Here is a 16,859-nt window from a genome sequence, read left to right as displayed (position 1 = left end):
GTGATTGAATAAGGCTGCAAGGTGATGGATTCAAAACAAGAGGTCAACATCAGAGTATCTGGGGACATAGTTGTGACAACAGAGAGCGTTCTCACAAGTACAGGTAGAAGCTGGAGATGTTTAGGATTAGGTGGGTGGAGACTAGCATCACATAGCGCTCTCCATTTGTCAAAACCTCTCAGTTCAGAAGACAGGGCTCCCTGTCTCCATCATTGGGTGCCAGGACCCCCTGCTATTCCTGGACAGGCTGCTGTGAGGAGAACTCCCAGTAGCAGTGGTGGACTCTCCCTCATTATGGGCATTAAAGCGGGCATTGGATAGGCATATGGAGGATAGTGGGCTAACGTAGGTTAGGTGGGCTTGGATCGGCGCAACATCGAGGGCTGAAGGGCCTGTACTGCGCTGTATTCTTCTATGTTCTATGTTCTATGTTTTATATATCAGTCCCACCCGATGCTCAAAAAGATTCTGGCCAATGCTTCCCCAGTCCAACTCTCTTCCCTTTTGCGCTACTTTTAGGGTTGTTAACTCTAGTTGAAAATGTTCCAGGAGTTCAGCTTGCATTCATTGTCAGGTGCCCACTCTGACTGCTAACTCTGTTATCCATGAGCAACAAAGAGTGAAATTCATACAAGGGACAGGGAATGTAATCAGCCAGGATTCAGCCACTGACCTAAAACATTTTCTCTACAGATGCTGCCTGATCTGCTGAGTATTACCAGTACCAGCATTTTCTGTGTTTCTTTCTAAATTTCACTATTTAGCCTCTTACCTGTCAGTTGACCAGTCATCATCAGTGGTACAGACTTTGGTGCTAAAGTTTCATTAATGATTAAAAATGTGTTGCTGGAAAAGCACAGCAGGTCAGGCAGCATCAAAGGAGAAGGAGAATCGACGTTTCAGGCATAAGCCCTTCTTCAGGAATGAGGAGGGTGTGCCAAGCAGGCTAAGATAAAAGATAGGGAGGAGAGACTTGGGGGAGGGGCGTTGGGAATGCGATAGGTGGAAGGAGGTTAAGGTGAGGGTGATAGGCCGGAGAGGGGGTGGGGACGGAGAGGTCGGGAAGAAGATTGCAGGTCAAGAAGGCGGTGCTGAGTCCAAGGGTTGGATCTGAGATAAGGTGGAAGGAGGGGAAATATCTGGGATCTTTTATTTCAGGTGATTCCAAGACAACTCATGCTAGTTTGCCAGTCTTCCTGAAATCTTTTGAAAGCTGAGATTCACAATGGGACACAGTTCTATAAACCATGGCAAGCATCCGTTATTTCAAGCAAATGGTGATTCTTCACTGCTATCCTGAAGCAGTAACTGTAGGTCAATTATTAAATTACATGGGGCTTCACAATTAATGCCTATTCCACATCCACATTTTCATGGAGGTCATTAGTTAGTGATAAGGAAAGCACTGACTGAGTTTGTTCTCGCCTCCCTGTCAATGAGATCAATCGGAGCATTTCTGTTGAGATCAGCTAGCTGAGCTCTGGCTGGTGGTTGAACTTACAATCTTCCTGGTTCTGTACAGACTTGTCAGTCATCAGGCTGCTCAATGAACAAGCCAGCAATGAATGTCAGTGACATGCCGGAGAAGAGTATTTGAAAGGGCCTGGAGCAGTCTGAAAGAAAAATAAACCAAAACAAACAGAATAGCAAATAAAACAAGGGGTACAGTTTATGATCTGAATTGTTGAATTTAGTGTAAGGCCTGGAAGGCTATAAATAGCCTAACTGAAAGAACAAGTGTTCTTCCTGGGGCTGACATTGAATCTCACTGGAACAAAGCCACGGGCCAGCATGAGGTGAAGAATTTAAGTGACAGGCCACCAATAGTTCGGAATCACACTTGCAAAGAAAATGGTGGTGTTTTGAAAAGCTATTACCTACTCTGCATTTGGTGTCCCCAGTTTGGAGAAGACCACATTGCGAGCAGTAAATACAGCAGACTAGACTGAAAATAGTACAGTAAATTGCAGCTTCACCAATGTCTTGGGGCTTGGACAGTAAGGAGAAAGGTTTATTTACAGGTTAGTCCTGGATTTTTTTTTTAGATGCTTGGGATGTTTCCTATACTCGACTAAAGTTTGAATAGCATCTGGCTGGTCTTTACTTTGTTTATTGGGTCACTTGAAATCATGTGCTGAAAAAAGATGCTTTGAGGTACTGGTAATCTGGAAGAGCTTCCTCTGGAAATGGAGCACTATAAGGAGAATGATGCCTGTGCTATCCTTTCCCCCTGACCATGTGCAACTGGTGTTTCAGATCTTTCATCTTCTGTAGCCTCTAAAGTGTGAACTGTATCAGTCTCTAAATTGTAGGTGTTTCTTCTTTTTTGCAGTCTTCTTACTTTCCATCCTCTGATTGAGATAGCTTAGTTCTTAGGTACAGTATATGATTTTTATTTTTATTTTCATTTAGGGATGCAGGATCTAGCCACTCATGACATTGGGTTCCCAACTGATGCACACAGCCAATGAACAGCGGGGATAGCCTCTGGTTACACTTAAAACAGCATGATCATATTGCAGTCATCCCCATGCCAGGAGCTATCCAATCAAACCTCTTGGACTTTGCAATGGAAAGCCACAATTATGGCACATTTCACATCCTCCTAATTCACTCATAATAAGCACCATGTTTCATTTCATTCACTTTCATTTCCTTCACTGTAAGAATTAAGTGATTTTTAAAAACTTCTTTCATGGGATGTGAGTGTCAATAGCAAGGCCAACATTTATTGCCCTTGAACTAAGTGTTTTGCTCTGTAACTTTAGAGCCAACCACATTACTGTAGGTAAAGACGGCAGGTTAGTGAATTAGAAGCATCTTTATGACAGTTGATAATATTTTCATGGTCACCATTACCGAGCCTAGTTTTCATTTCTTGATTTTACTAACCAAATTCAAATTCCACTTCTGCCACGATAATTTAAACCCATGCCCTCCTAGCATTACCCTGAGATTCTGGATTACGATTCCAATGACATTACCATTATGCAACCCAGATCTCAGAAATTAGCCTTGTCATGTTTGTTCTGCACCTTAAGAAAAAAAAAGGCAGAAAACAAAGGCTGACAGAAACTGAACAACAGAAATACATAAGATGCCAATGATACCACTGAGTCATGGAACATCATGTGAAAGAAAGGTACCTATTGGCTTGTTAGCAATCCTCTCTGTGATCAAACTGCAGTTCTTCTCCGGCTCGTTCAGAATGTTTTGTACAATCTTTTTTAATTGTTTTCTCAATGCTCTTCCACATTTGACCAACCTGATTCCTGCTAATGACCTGAAATATAGAGGAACAAGAAAGACAAACGAAAAGTTAGTGCAGATCCTTCATCTATCCTAACCTCTAAAGTATGGTGGTACACTACAATAGTTCTAGAACCTTCCATCTCTTCCTTACCGAGCTTCCTCTTAAATGAATCGATGCTATTTACCTCACCTATACTTTGTGGTAGTGAATTTCACTTTCTAGTCAGTTGTGAATTAAGAGGTTTTCTCTCCTTTTCCTATTGAATTTAACACTGACCATTTTGTATTAATGACACATCTTCATACATACTGTCTTCACTGTCAAAGAACAACTATAACATATGGACTCATCTTCATAGCTCTTTTCCCACTTTGTGTGACACTAGATTAATTATCAGTTACAACTGTAAGCACTTTCACTTTGACCCTGTCAGAGATTCTGTTAACTTGACCTTATAGTTCAAAACAGCTTCATCTCAGGTCATCCATTAGCAGCTTTTTATTTCTGACTTTTGAAAATATTGTTCCTCGTAGAATTTCAGATAAAAGCATTTCAATGTCTCAAATTTTAAAGATAAATAAGCCCTAGCCTTATTCATTGTACCAACATACTTAGTATCAAATACAAAGAGTCTATCACATCTAACTGGTTTTAAAACACTCACACTAAAGTTAAAGATCATCTCTTAGGAACCTAGGAAGACTCTAAAAAGTGAATCTGAACAACTGGGGTGGAATCCAGTCCAGATTGATGGGACTAAAGTCTCCTTTCTCAGACAGCAACAAGAGTCTTGAGTAAAATGAGTATGGCCCAGTTACAAAACCTTAGCACTAGAATTTAAAGAGAGGCAATGGCCTAGTAATGTCCTTGCTGGACTGTTAATCTTGAGACCCAGGTAATGTTCTGGGGAAGCCAAGTTCGAATCCTGCCATGGCAGATGGTGGAATTTGAATTCAATTTAAAAACAATTAATTAAGAGTCTAATGATGATCATAAATCCATTGCTGATTGTCAGAAAAACACATCTGGTTCACTAATGTCCTTTAGGGAAGGAAACTGCCAGCCTTGTCTGGTCTGGCCCACATATAACTCTAGACCCACAGCAACATAGTTGATTCTTAACTGCCCTCTGGGCAATTAGGGATGGACAATAAATGCTGGCTTGAATGAATAAAAGGAAATGCCGTAATCCAGCAGATTAAAGTAAATTTGTGTGATATGGCATGCACCGAGAGCAAAAACACTAGTCAACTCATTGCAGTTCATGGCAATAGCAGAAATCCTATGAAAACATGCAAAAGCTTACAGTCTCTCCACCCTTGTCACTTTTCAATATAAACACGGAGGGGAAATACTTCAATATTTTAACTTTAGACTGATAACATTGCTATTTGACATTGTAGCAGTCATATTGGAGGGGATATTGGAGATTCCAGTTGATGTGGTGCTGGATAACGTGCATGTTACTGCACTTGGGTAATTTCACACAGATGGGAAATAGGGATACCAAAAGAGCTACTCCTCAGAGATGCGATTTCAAAAAGACTGATAAGCTTCTCTAAAGGTGAGCAGCAGCAAACAAAAGCATACTGAGGGTGCTCATTCATAGATTCCATAATGCAGGACGAAAAGTTGAAGAAACTCAAGACAATGTTCTTAAATTGCTCCCATTGTACACTTACAAACAACTTGCTGTATTAACATGATATATTTAAGTAGCATAGAAACTTTCAACATATCACCTTAAAATATCTGATACCACTTCTTACCTCTGGGGTTATAGCAGGAGCATTCAGGGATATAATTAAGTTGTAAGATGCATTATACTTTACTCTGAAATAGCTTCTAAGCCTGAATAACGTGCATGAACAACTTAGACTTTAATATTATTTCACATTATATTGCACCTTCTCAAAAAGGGAGGAAGGTAAAAAGCAGGTAATTATAAGCCCATTAGTCTAACATCTATTGTTGGAATCAACAATTAAGGAAGTAATAGCAACACATTTGGAAAATCATAATTTAATCAAGCAGAGTCAGCATGGGAAATGAAAGGGAAATTGCACCTGATTCATTTATTAGAGTTTTTCGAGGAAGTCTCAAACACAGCAGATTGAGGGGAACTAGTAAATGCATTGTAGTTGGACTTCCAGAAGGTGTTCGACAAGGTACCTCACAAAAGGTTATATCAACAGATAAGACCCCTCAATGTTGGAGGTATATTGGCATGGATTGAGAATTGGCTAATGGGCAGGTCACAGTGAATGGGGATAAAGGGTTCACTTTCAGGTTGGCGACCTGTGATCAGGAGGAGTCCACAGGGATCAGTGCTGGGACCACAACTGTTCACAATATATACTGATGACTTTGAAGAAGGAAGCGAATATACTGTTGCCAAATTTGCCGACAACACAAAAATAGGCGAAAAGGGAGGTTGCCACAGAGATACAAACAGTAAGTGGGCAAAATGTTAGCAAATGAAATATAATATGAGAAAATGTGAAATTGTTCATTTTGGAAGGGAGAACAAAATAACAGAGTATCATTTAAATGGAAAAAACCTGCAGAAAGCTACAACTCAAAGGAATTTTGGGGTACTTGTGAACAAAACACAGGCAGCTAGCATACAGAGGCAGCAGGTAAGCAGGAAGGCTATTGGATGTTGGCCTTTATAGCAAGAGGGTGGAATATTACTTGTAACTGTACAAAACACTGGAGTACTGTGAGCAGTGTTGGTACCCTCACTTAAGGAAAGATATCATTTCCTGGGAGGCAATTCGAGAAGGTTCACGATGATGATCCCTGCAAGAATTGTCTTATGATCAAAGACTAAACAGGTTGGGACTCTATTCATTGGAGTTGATTGAAACATACAGGACTCCTAAGGGACTTGACAGGGTCAATGCTGAGAGGATGTTTCCCCTCATAGGAGAGTCTAGGGCCAGAGGGCATAGTCTCAGAATAAAGGGGCACCAATTTCAGACTGAGAGAAGGAATTTCTACTCTGGTGGTTGCGAGTCTTTGGAGCACCTTGCCACAGGATGCTGTGGGGCTAGAATCCTTGTGTATATCAAAGGCTGAGATAGACAGATTCTTGATCAGTGTGAGAATCAAGGGTTACAGGGCAAATGCCGGACACTGGATGTGAGCAATGTTGGATTAGCGATGATCCTACTGAACGGCAGAGCAGGCCTGAGGGGGCCTGTCCTTTTTTTATTGTCTTCCTTCATGCAGTGCATTTTGTATGGGATTAAATTGATGTTGACAATGCAATCAAGTTGTACTTACTTAAGAAAAATACACCGCACCGTCTTGAGTTGCTGCCTTGTCATTGTTGCTCACAAGGTAGACTAGCAGGAGGCTGGAAGAACACAGCAAGCCAGGCAGCATCAGGAGGTGGAGAAGTCAACGTTTCGAGTGTAACACAAAATTTTAAAATGCATTACTATCGCAATCTTACATAGAATTAAACAAAATGTATTCATTAGGATTTTGGTTTGCAAACATTTTTTTAGCATTTTTCCAAGCAGTTCAAGTTCAAACCACTTGAATGAAAGGCATGTTATTAGTTAAAAATCACACAACACCAGGTTATAGTCCAGTAAGTTTATTTGGAATCACTAGCTTTTGAAGCGCTGCTTCTTCATCAGGTGGTTCTGGAGCAGGACCTAAGACACAGAATTTATAGTAAAAAGTTACAGTGTCATGCTGCCGAACTATATTATATAAACTTCAGCTTTTAGAATGCTTTTGCTAGTTTCGGTTCATTAATATGTAAACCCCAGAATTCCTTTTAAGTCACATTCTCAAGATAACTTCAGGTTTTCTAACAAAATGTGTCATCTCAGCTCAGACAATGCATTAAAGATGTGAGGTTAAGTCTGTGCTCCCATCTTGAGTCAGACTGGTTCTATTTCTAAAGTGGGATATACAGAATCCTACATGAATTGTGTAGCTTATGCATTTTTTGAGCAAAATAAAATATAATTCTACAAATACAGATTCACCCCATAAACTTATACACGTGTGCAGGAGAGACAGACTGAGTGTGTGTGTATGTGAGTGTGTGGGTGTGGGTATGAGTGCATGTGAGAGTGTGTGTAAGCTTGGTAAAGTATGTATGAGACTGTGATGGGGTATAAGTCTGTGAAAGGGTGTGTATGAGAGAGGGTCTGTGTGTGTGTGTGTGTGTGCGAGAGAGAGAGAGAGAGTGAACGTGAGTGTATAGTGGCTGAGCAGAGGCTGATAGCCAAGTTCGGTACCCATGGGGATGGCCTCAACTGGGACCTTAGGTTCATCTCACACGACAGGTGACCCCATTGAACTATACACTCACATACACACACACACACACTCTCTTACATACTCACACTCTAACACAGATTCTCTCTCATATGCTCACACATACACACCCCCCACACACACATTCTTATCAAGCTTACACACACTCTCTCACATGCACTCACACCCACACTCACTTTGTCTTTCCTGCACGCACACATGGTGAATTTGTATTTGCAGAGTTATATTTTATTTTGCTCAAAAAATGCTTAACCTACAGTCAATCCATGGAAGATTCTGTAAATCCCACTTTAGAAATAGAACTAGTCTGACTCAAGACAGGGACACAGACAGACTTTAACCTCACACGTTTAATGCATTGTCTGAGCTGAGATGACACATTTTGTTAGAAAACCTAAGGTTATCTTGAGAATATGACTTAAAAGGAGTTCTGGGATTTACATATTAATGAACCGAAACTAGCAAAACCATTCTGAAAGATGAAAGACTTAATCTAAGTTTGTTTAATAAATTTCAGCCACATAACACTGTAATCTTTTGCTATAAATTCTGAGTCTTATGGTCCTGTTCCACAACCACGTGACAAAGAAGCATCGCTTCAAAAGCTAGTGACTCCAAATAAACCTGTTGGACTATAACCTGGTATTGTGTGATCTTTAGCTTTGTCCACCCCAGTCAAACACTGGCTTCTCCAAACCATAAATGTATTAGTAGTTCTGAAATTTCTATTACATATTTATACAGAAACTTTGTCTATTTGTACTTTATAAGTAATTGAAGTAAATAAGTCTGAGATACATTGAAACAGCGAAGCATACTAAAACTGGTAGAGGCTGAACTCGGGTCCCTGGCACTGGTGCTAACTACTGAGCCACTGTGCCACCCTTTAAGAACATTGAACTTTAGAATAGGATTTGAAACAGGATTCAGTGTAAAGCCTGTTATGAACAGTGATGAAGAATGAATCAGCATCTTTCTTTTTAATCTCCTCAGTTGGTGCATCAAAGTTTTTATGTTCCTTTTAGCACTAGGTAATACCTTTCCAATTTCAAAGTAGTTAACTAGTTCACCAGAAACAATAAGGAGCCAACAATAAGGTTTATTTGGGTGAAAAGGAAGAGTAATTTTATTATCTCCGATTTTATTTAAAAAAAAGAAGATGCAGCATCAAGCATACATGCAAAGAGGTACAGAGCTGAAAAAGGATGGTGTACAGATCAAAAGGAAGGTGATAAAAATATGTATAAAGTCCTTGATGTGTCCTTAAGACATAAGTCCATGGTTGTTTAATTGGTGTCTTGTATCCTCAGCAGTAGTCAATGTTTCCATTGTTCTTTGAGTTCTGGATGTTTGAATAGTTCAATTAATCAGCTCTGCAACCAGGCATTTTCTCTTTTGAAGAGGTTAGAGAGAATTTTCTCCAGGTCATTTCAGTACACTGCTCTGCCAAAAGCAGCTCCTTAAAATATAACTGGGTATGTATTCCTTGTTTACAAAGTTTACAATTATAGACAATGTTTTTAATCTTCAATAGGCGAAAAGTACCATACAAATGTACATCAAATAAGAGGATTTTTTTTACACCTGATCAGCTGGACTTGTTTTCAGTTTCTGTTAAGAATAATACGAATTTCAATTCAGACAATTTTGTTTATTCTATCAATTCTATTATTTTATTTTTATTTAGGGTGTAGGTTTGCTCGCTGAGCTCTAGGTTTTTTTTTAGATTAGATTAGATTACTTACAGTGTGGAAACAGGCCCTTCGGCCCAACAAGTCCACACCGCCCCGCCGAAGCGCAACCCACCCATACCCCTACATTTACCCCTTACCTAACACTACGGGCAATTTAGCATGGCCAATTCACCTGACCTGCACATCTTTGGACTGTGGGAGGAAACCGGAGCACCCGGAGGAAACCCACGCAGACACGGGGAGAACGTGCAAACTCCACACAGTCGCCTGCGGCGGGAATTGAACCCGTGTCTCTGGCGCTGTGAGGCAGCAGTGCTAACCACTGTTTGATATCCAGACGTTTCATTACCTGGCTAGGTAATATCATCAGTGGCAACCTCCAAGTGAAGCGAAGCTGTTGTCTCCTGCTTTCTATTTATATCTTTCTCCTGGATGGGGTTCCTGGGGTTTGCGGTGATGTCATTTCCTGTTCGTTTTCTGAGGGGTTGATAGATGGCATCTAGATCTATGTGTTTGTTTATGGCATTGTGGTTGGAGTGCCAGACCTCTAGGAATTCTCTGGCATGTCTTTGCTTAGCCTGTCCCAGGATAGATATATTGTCCCAGTCGAAATGGCGGTTTTCTTCATCCGTGTGTAGGGCTATGAGGGAGAGAGAGTCGTGTCTTTTTGTGGCTAGCTGGTGTTCGTGTATCGTGGTGGCTAATTTTCTTCCTGTTTGTTCTACGTAGTCTTTGTGGCAGTCCTTGCATGGAGTTTTGTAGATGACGTTGGTTTTGTCCATGGGTTGTACTGGGTCTTTTAAGTTGTTAGTTTTTGTTTGAGAGTGTTGGTGGGTTTGTGTGCTACTAGGATTCCGAGGGGTCTTAGTAGTCTGGCTGTCATTTCTGAAACTTCTTTTATTGTATGGTAAGGTGGTTAGGGTTTTGGCTGTGTTTGGTCTGCTTGTCATGGTTTGTTCTTGAGGAATCTGCGCACTTTTTAAATTTAATCTATGTTGGTTTCATGAAGTCCAGCTAACTTGTGTCGTCAGCTAATTGATGTGGTCATTTTACATCCATGTTTTTCCTTTTTAAAACGATTTTAGTCCCTGAAGGCTCTAGGTATTAAAATCAGATAATGGAATTTGAAAATCAATAGTCTACTTTTTAAACACTATCATAATATTCCTCACCACAAGAAAGGGACATAAACAATATTTCTCCATTTTGCTTACATTGGGCATTGTGTTACAAGGTTGAATGAAATAATGTAACAGAAATTACAACAATAGCACACACATAGTCACTGTCTCCATTCTAACCTGATTCAAAACCTGTTTTGGGAATGGCAGCTGGACTTGTATCCCGAGCTGTGCTATCACTTGGAGCTTTAATCCTTCACCGCCTAGTTTCAGAATTCATGTCCTGCATACTGGCACTTTTCCACATTTGATGTCTAGTGGGTTAATGAATGGCAATCTGATGTTTTCCTCCTTCACGGTATCTAGACTTGTATCTAACACCACATACTCATTGAATATTAATCCAAACAAATTGGTTGAGGTTTGAAACTTAGTTCTGTTCATTTGATCTCCCAGTGGTTAACTCTTTGTTCATCTCCCAGGTATGCCCCTGGTCAGCATCATCATTGTAATTGAGTTGGGCCATGTTTCCTTCCCTTTTCTCTGTGTATCCAAAATAGGTGTTGTTCTAACCTATTCTACTTTCCCTGGAACATGACTGCTATCAGGTGAATGTTCAGCTTCTAGTATACTCCCCTATAGCTATTGCACTATGTGAAGCTTCAACTTTGTATTATTCTGGCCTGTCTGAAAACTCCTCTGGTTCATCTTTAAGTTCACCAAAAGGGTATCTGTTAAACACATCTGCGATTTTGTCCTGTCATCTTTTGTCACCTTTCCTGGCCATGCTAAATCAAATTTTTTTTCAAAAACAATTTTAAAGAATTACAGTCCCAGCTATTAAAATCAGTTGATGGAATTTGAAAATTAATAGTCTACTTTTTATCACCATCAAGACAACAGGTCAAAAATCAGAACTTTGATCAGATACGTATTGATTGCAAGCTTCTCTGTTCTTTTAATATAAATATATATGTAAATGCATGAAAATTCCGTGGATGTGTCCAACCGTCTGTAGTAACTTCAGTATCAGACCATCAGAATCCCGCAATCAAGAAAATCAGCATTGGTGCAATGATTTCCAAATGATTTCTGTCTGCTGCCAAAACTTTAATGCTGATCTTTTTCTCTTGCTTCCAAAAATTCTCTTGCGAAAATCAATATCAAGGTCATATGTTATAGGTAGCAACAAAGTTATTCTTTCAGTGCAGACTCACAGATTAAATGCAGAAGTAGTCCCATATCAGACTCAAACATGCACTCTGTTTCTCTCTCCACAGAGTTTCTCCAGCATTTATTTTGAAGGTAGAATTCATTCTGCTTGGCTCATTTACAATAGTATATGAATTCTGGTGTGGGATTCTTAAAGGAGATTAGCAACATTTGCCCTAAACTGACAACTAATCAGTACAGAGATATTTAAAACAAGATGCATTCATTATAATATCACTTGTTGCTTTCAATATATCTTGATCTTAATTCACCTCTTTATAAAGTACTTCAAAGCGTTACCTTCAATCTGACTGTAACCTACAATCACTGAGCACAACAAAGGAAGCTCTGCAAAATTTATATAGAACACAATTCAATCCCAGCAAGAGTACTGTGTACAAATCTGAGCACCACTCTTTCCAGGGAACGAGTTGGTTAAGAATGAGTGGTGAAATGACTTATTAAAATGGTTCCAGGATTGAGGGATTCAGTTATGTAGCTAGACTGGAGAAGTTGGGGCATTTTTATTTGAGCAGTGAAGGCTAAGAGTAAATTTGGTGCTGGTGTTTAAAATCAAGAAGGTTTCAGATGGTGGAAATGTGGTTAACATTCCAACTGCAATGCCTGATATGGTGATAGATACAAATCGTATGGCAACCTTCAGAAGGGAATTGACTAAATAGCCGAAGCATCTGGGTTATGAAGGAAGGTGGTGAACTAACAGAATTAATTTTTGAAAGAGGCAATGTGGACTTTACTGAATGGAATGGCTTCCTCCCATATTGTAAATGGTTGGGATAGCACCACTTTCAAGTTCCCCACCAAGTCACACCACCATCCTGGCTTTGAACTAGTCTGACGCACCCTTTACTCTTGCTGCATCAACATCCTGAAACTTACTGCACTAAACACAGTCACAGTCACCACCACTTCTCAGTGACAACAAGGGATGTGCAGGAAATGTTGGCGTTGCAGTGATGTCTACATCTCATAAATCAATTCTATGATTATGAAATTGGTAAGCTTGAAGGGTCAGCACTGAAGGAGCTGTGAGCTCTGGTTGAAAAATGTTTTAATTCGCAGTACTTGGTGACAGCAAACATTCCAAGGGAAATAAAGTTGATTTTGAAAAGGCACAGAGTGGCTTTAAATCTCAGCCTTGCCATACATTGCAGTTTTGTTCATCTGCAACTTGCGAGGTGACATGATTAATACTCTGCCAACTTCTTGCTTCCACCACTATAACAGGTGGGAGATCCAGATAGGCTACCAAGAATTATTGCCCATGCAACAGAAGTGTTCAAGAGATCGAAGCAGATATTAAAATTCAGGCTACAAGATGTCACCGGTAAAGATTAATTGGTGTAACAGCAGACTGAATTAGATTAGATTAGATTACTTACAGTGTGGAAACAGGCCCTTCGGCCCAACAAGTCCACACCGCCCCGCCGAAGCGCAACCCACCCGTACCCCTACATTTACCCCTTATCTAACACTACGGGCAATTTAGCATGGCCAATTCACCTGACCTGCACATCTTTGGACTGTGGGAGGAAACCGGAGCACCTGGAGGAAACCCACGCAGACACGGGGAGAATGTGCAAACTCCACACAGTCAGTCGCCTGAGGTGGGAATTGAACCTAGGTCTCTGGCGCTGTGAGGCAGAAGTGCTAACCACTATGCCACCATGCCGCCCAAATTGAGGCCAGTTGTCAGACAGATTTGTGTGGGCTGCTAGGAGCCTGTCTCATTCTGCAGATTATAGCTGGTAGACACACTGCATCAAGACAAGATATTGTAGGAATTTTCAAGGAGGGAATGTCACTACCCTGTTCCTTTTCTATACAAGGACTTCTATAATAAGGTACCTTTCTTACAAAATGAATGTCATCGTTTGAGTCTTTTTACCATACAAATCCTATCATTAGAACCCATTGTTAAACCAGCAGCCTTGGTATCAGGGTTCCCATTTTAAATGGTGATATAACCATGAGAGTCCCACTTGTTTGTAGGAATCTTTACCATCAGCTTTCCTGATGAAGGGCTTTTGCCCGAAACGTCGATTTTCCTGCTCCTCGGATGCTGCCTGACCTGCTTTGCTTTTCCAGCACCACTCTAATCTAGACTCTGTTTTAAAATTCAGCTTACAAAGAGCCTGATTAATATTAATGACCCACCATTTTGTTCAATTCACTTCAATCAATCCATGAATTCTTCAGTTTAAACAGTGAACTGTAAGGACACCAAGAGTGTTGCTGTTTGGAAAGGATTATTGACCTTGAAGAAGAACTGAATTAGTACAGGTTGCTGATGCTGAATAATTATCTGATTTAATGCGTGAACCTTTAGTAACATTAACTCAACTACATGAGGTTCAATAAGTCCTTCAGGCTAAGTATTCCACTTTCTGATTGGAATGATATCCTTCTGCAGCTAATACCAAGGATCAGAAATTGGCCATTCATCCCACAAGTCTAATCTGCCGTTTTATTAAATCATGGCTGATCTATAATACAATTCTATTTAGCCTCCATTGTTCTGTATCTCTTCAGACCCTTTCTGGACAAAAATCTATCAATCTCAGAACAATAATGAATGAAACTTTAAATGCATGTTATTATCACCCAATTCTGAAGTATTTCTTTGACGACTGCCTCAAGAATGGCACTGGCAAAGGATTGAAAGAACATTATCTATCCACAATCTCAACTCGAGTTGCTGCATGATTAAATTTAATAATCGGAAACTACATTCAATTAATAGGAAGTTTAAAAGAATAGTGACAATGCCAAGTCATTTCAATCAGAGGGTGGTGAAATCTGTTCAACTCACTTCCATAGAAGGCTGTGGAGGCCAAGTCATCGAGTTCGTTTAAGACAGATAGATAGGATCTTGATTGGTAAGGGGATCAAGGGTTACAGGGAGAAGGCAGGAGGATGGGGTTGACGGAGATATCATCCATGATTGAATGGTGGAGCAGTCGTTGAGCTGAATGGCTTAATTCTACCCCTATATCTTATAGGTCTAAGTGCATCAGTGTCCCTCATTTACATCTCAGAGATACAGAAACATCAATTTGGCTCAGTTAAAAGCAATTGCCTTACAGTCTGAGCTCCATTCCCGAGGCGGGATTTTACCCTATTCTGCTGGCAGGTCTGGAGAAAGACTTCCCGCTCCTGATCTGGACGAGATTTTCTGGGGTGGAAGATGAGGAAAGCATCAGGTGGCCCAACCACCTCAAGAGCCTTATCCTGCTGTCAATATTTGACCTGTTTTGCCTGTAGTAGGAGGGATGTCCATGTCAATCAGGGAGCAAGGCAGATTTAATGGTGCAAGCTGGTGTTGGGAAATCCTCAAACATGTCATCCCATCACCTTAAACCTTCATTCCCGGTGGGACTTGTTTTTTTTATTTGGGGTCTATCTGACACATCTGACTGCAGCCAGGTCAGAGTGGCCATGGCAATATTGCCACCTGCATGGTAACAGCGAACTGTCAGCTAGTGGCACCACAGACACACACAAAGAGACAGAGGAGAGAGGGGGAGAGGAACAGACAGACAGAGGAAGGAGAGAGAAAGGGACAGATAGACAGAGGAGATGGACAGAGGAGAGAGGGACAGATAGACAGAGGAGAGAGGGAGAGGGATAGATAGACAGAGGAGAGAGGGAGGAGAGAGGGAAGAGAGAGGGAGGAGAGAGATAGAGACAGACAGAGGAGAGAGCTGATGTGGAGGAGCTGGTGTGGGACTGTGGTGGACAAGGTTTAAAAAAAAGTCACACAACACCAGGTTATAGTCCAACAGGTTTATTTAAAAGCACTAACTTTTGGAGTGCCGCTCCTTCTTCAGGTGATTGTGGAGTAGGACCATAAGACACAGAATTTATAGCAAAAGATGACAGTGTCATGCAAGTAGAACGATATATTTAACAAACCTCGGTTGTTGTTAAGTCTTTCATCTTTTAGAATGGTTTACAGGTTTCAGTTCATTAATATGTAAATCCCAGAATTTCTTTGAAGTCACATTCTAAAGATAAATTAAGGCTTTATAAAAAAAAGGTGACATCTCAGCTCAGACAATGCCTTAAAAGGTGTGAGGTCAGAGTCTGTCTGTATCCCGATCTTGATTCAGACTGGTCTATTTCCAAAGTAGAATTTACAGAATATTTTACGGATTGACTGTCTGTATATTTTTTGAGCAAAATAGAATGTATCTGTAAATATAATTCTTCAAATACAACTTCACCTCAGACTTGTATATGTGTGCGTGTGCACGAGAGAGACAGAGACAAGACAGAGAGAGAGAGAGAAAGAGAGACAAGACAAAGAGAGAGAGAAAGAGAGAGAGAGAGAGAGAGAAAACAAGTTTCTCAGGAAATATCAAGTGTTTATCCCTCCCAATTGACTAACACAATGGAATTTGTCAGCATGTGAAAATGATAGAAGACTGTGTGACTCACAAAGCTCAGCAAGCATTTAACATTGAATCCACCATCTACTTGTACAAATAATGTCTTATCGAATCCTTTGGAAACCAAACAATCTCATGTCTGATTACCAGTTTCCTGTAATTGGTAGCTTTCTCATCATTACAGGAACAGTCGTATTTATTTCCCCCACCATGATATCTCAAGATTTATTTATTTGTAAAATTCCCACTGTGTCTCAGCAGAGTAGTTTTACTGGCCTGAACATTAAATTACATCAAGGATGTAGATGGCATTTGACGAACTCAAATCTTGTTGTTTGGGAATGTGGGTGGTGAGAATTTCGACCAAGTGTTTACTTTCTGCAGTGAATAGTTGGTATATTGACTGAGTGCTTCTTCAGTGAGATCATAGATTTTTGGAGATTTGAATTAAGGGTGTAGATGGTTGAGATGTTAATTTACTATTGTTGAAATGGAAATGTAGACAATTTACAGTGGAGTCTAAATTGCTGACATCTTGAACTATCTGTGTCAATACTTTCTAAATCAATCAAAGAAAAACATCAATGAATGAAACTATAACCATGTTCATTAGGCAAATAAAGATGACCCCTATTTGGTTTTAATAATATAAATAGGATAATATTGAAAAGGAATGTGTTGTATTATTCTCAGTGTTATTATCTAATAGGCAAATTAAGCTCAAAGTAAATGGGAATACATTTGATAGAATGTGGAAAGTTGATGATGTATCGTTGTGTGCTAGGTCCCTGCACTAAAAATGTTATGTATATATAGATGTCCCCATGACCTAAAAAAGTGTGATGTTCTGATTTTACTGTCATAA

Source organism: Chiloscyllium plagiosum, unplaced genomic scaffold, assembly GCF_037043375.1.
Source record: "Chiloscyllium plagiosum isolate Xiang-an unplaced genomic scaffold, Cpla_swu_hap1 HiC_scaffold_24, whole genome shotgun sequence".
NCBI classification, from domain to species: Eukaryota; Metazoa; Chordata; class Chondrichthyes; order Orectolobiformes; family Hemiscylliidae; genus Chiloscyllium; species Chiloscyllium plagiosum.
Note: the sequence above shows the minus strand (reverse complement) of the source record.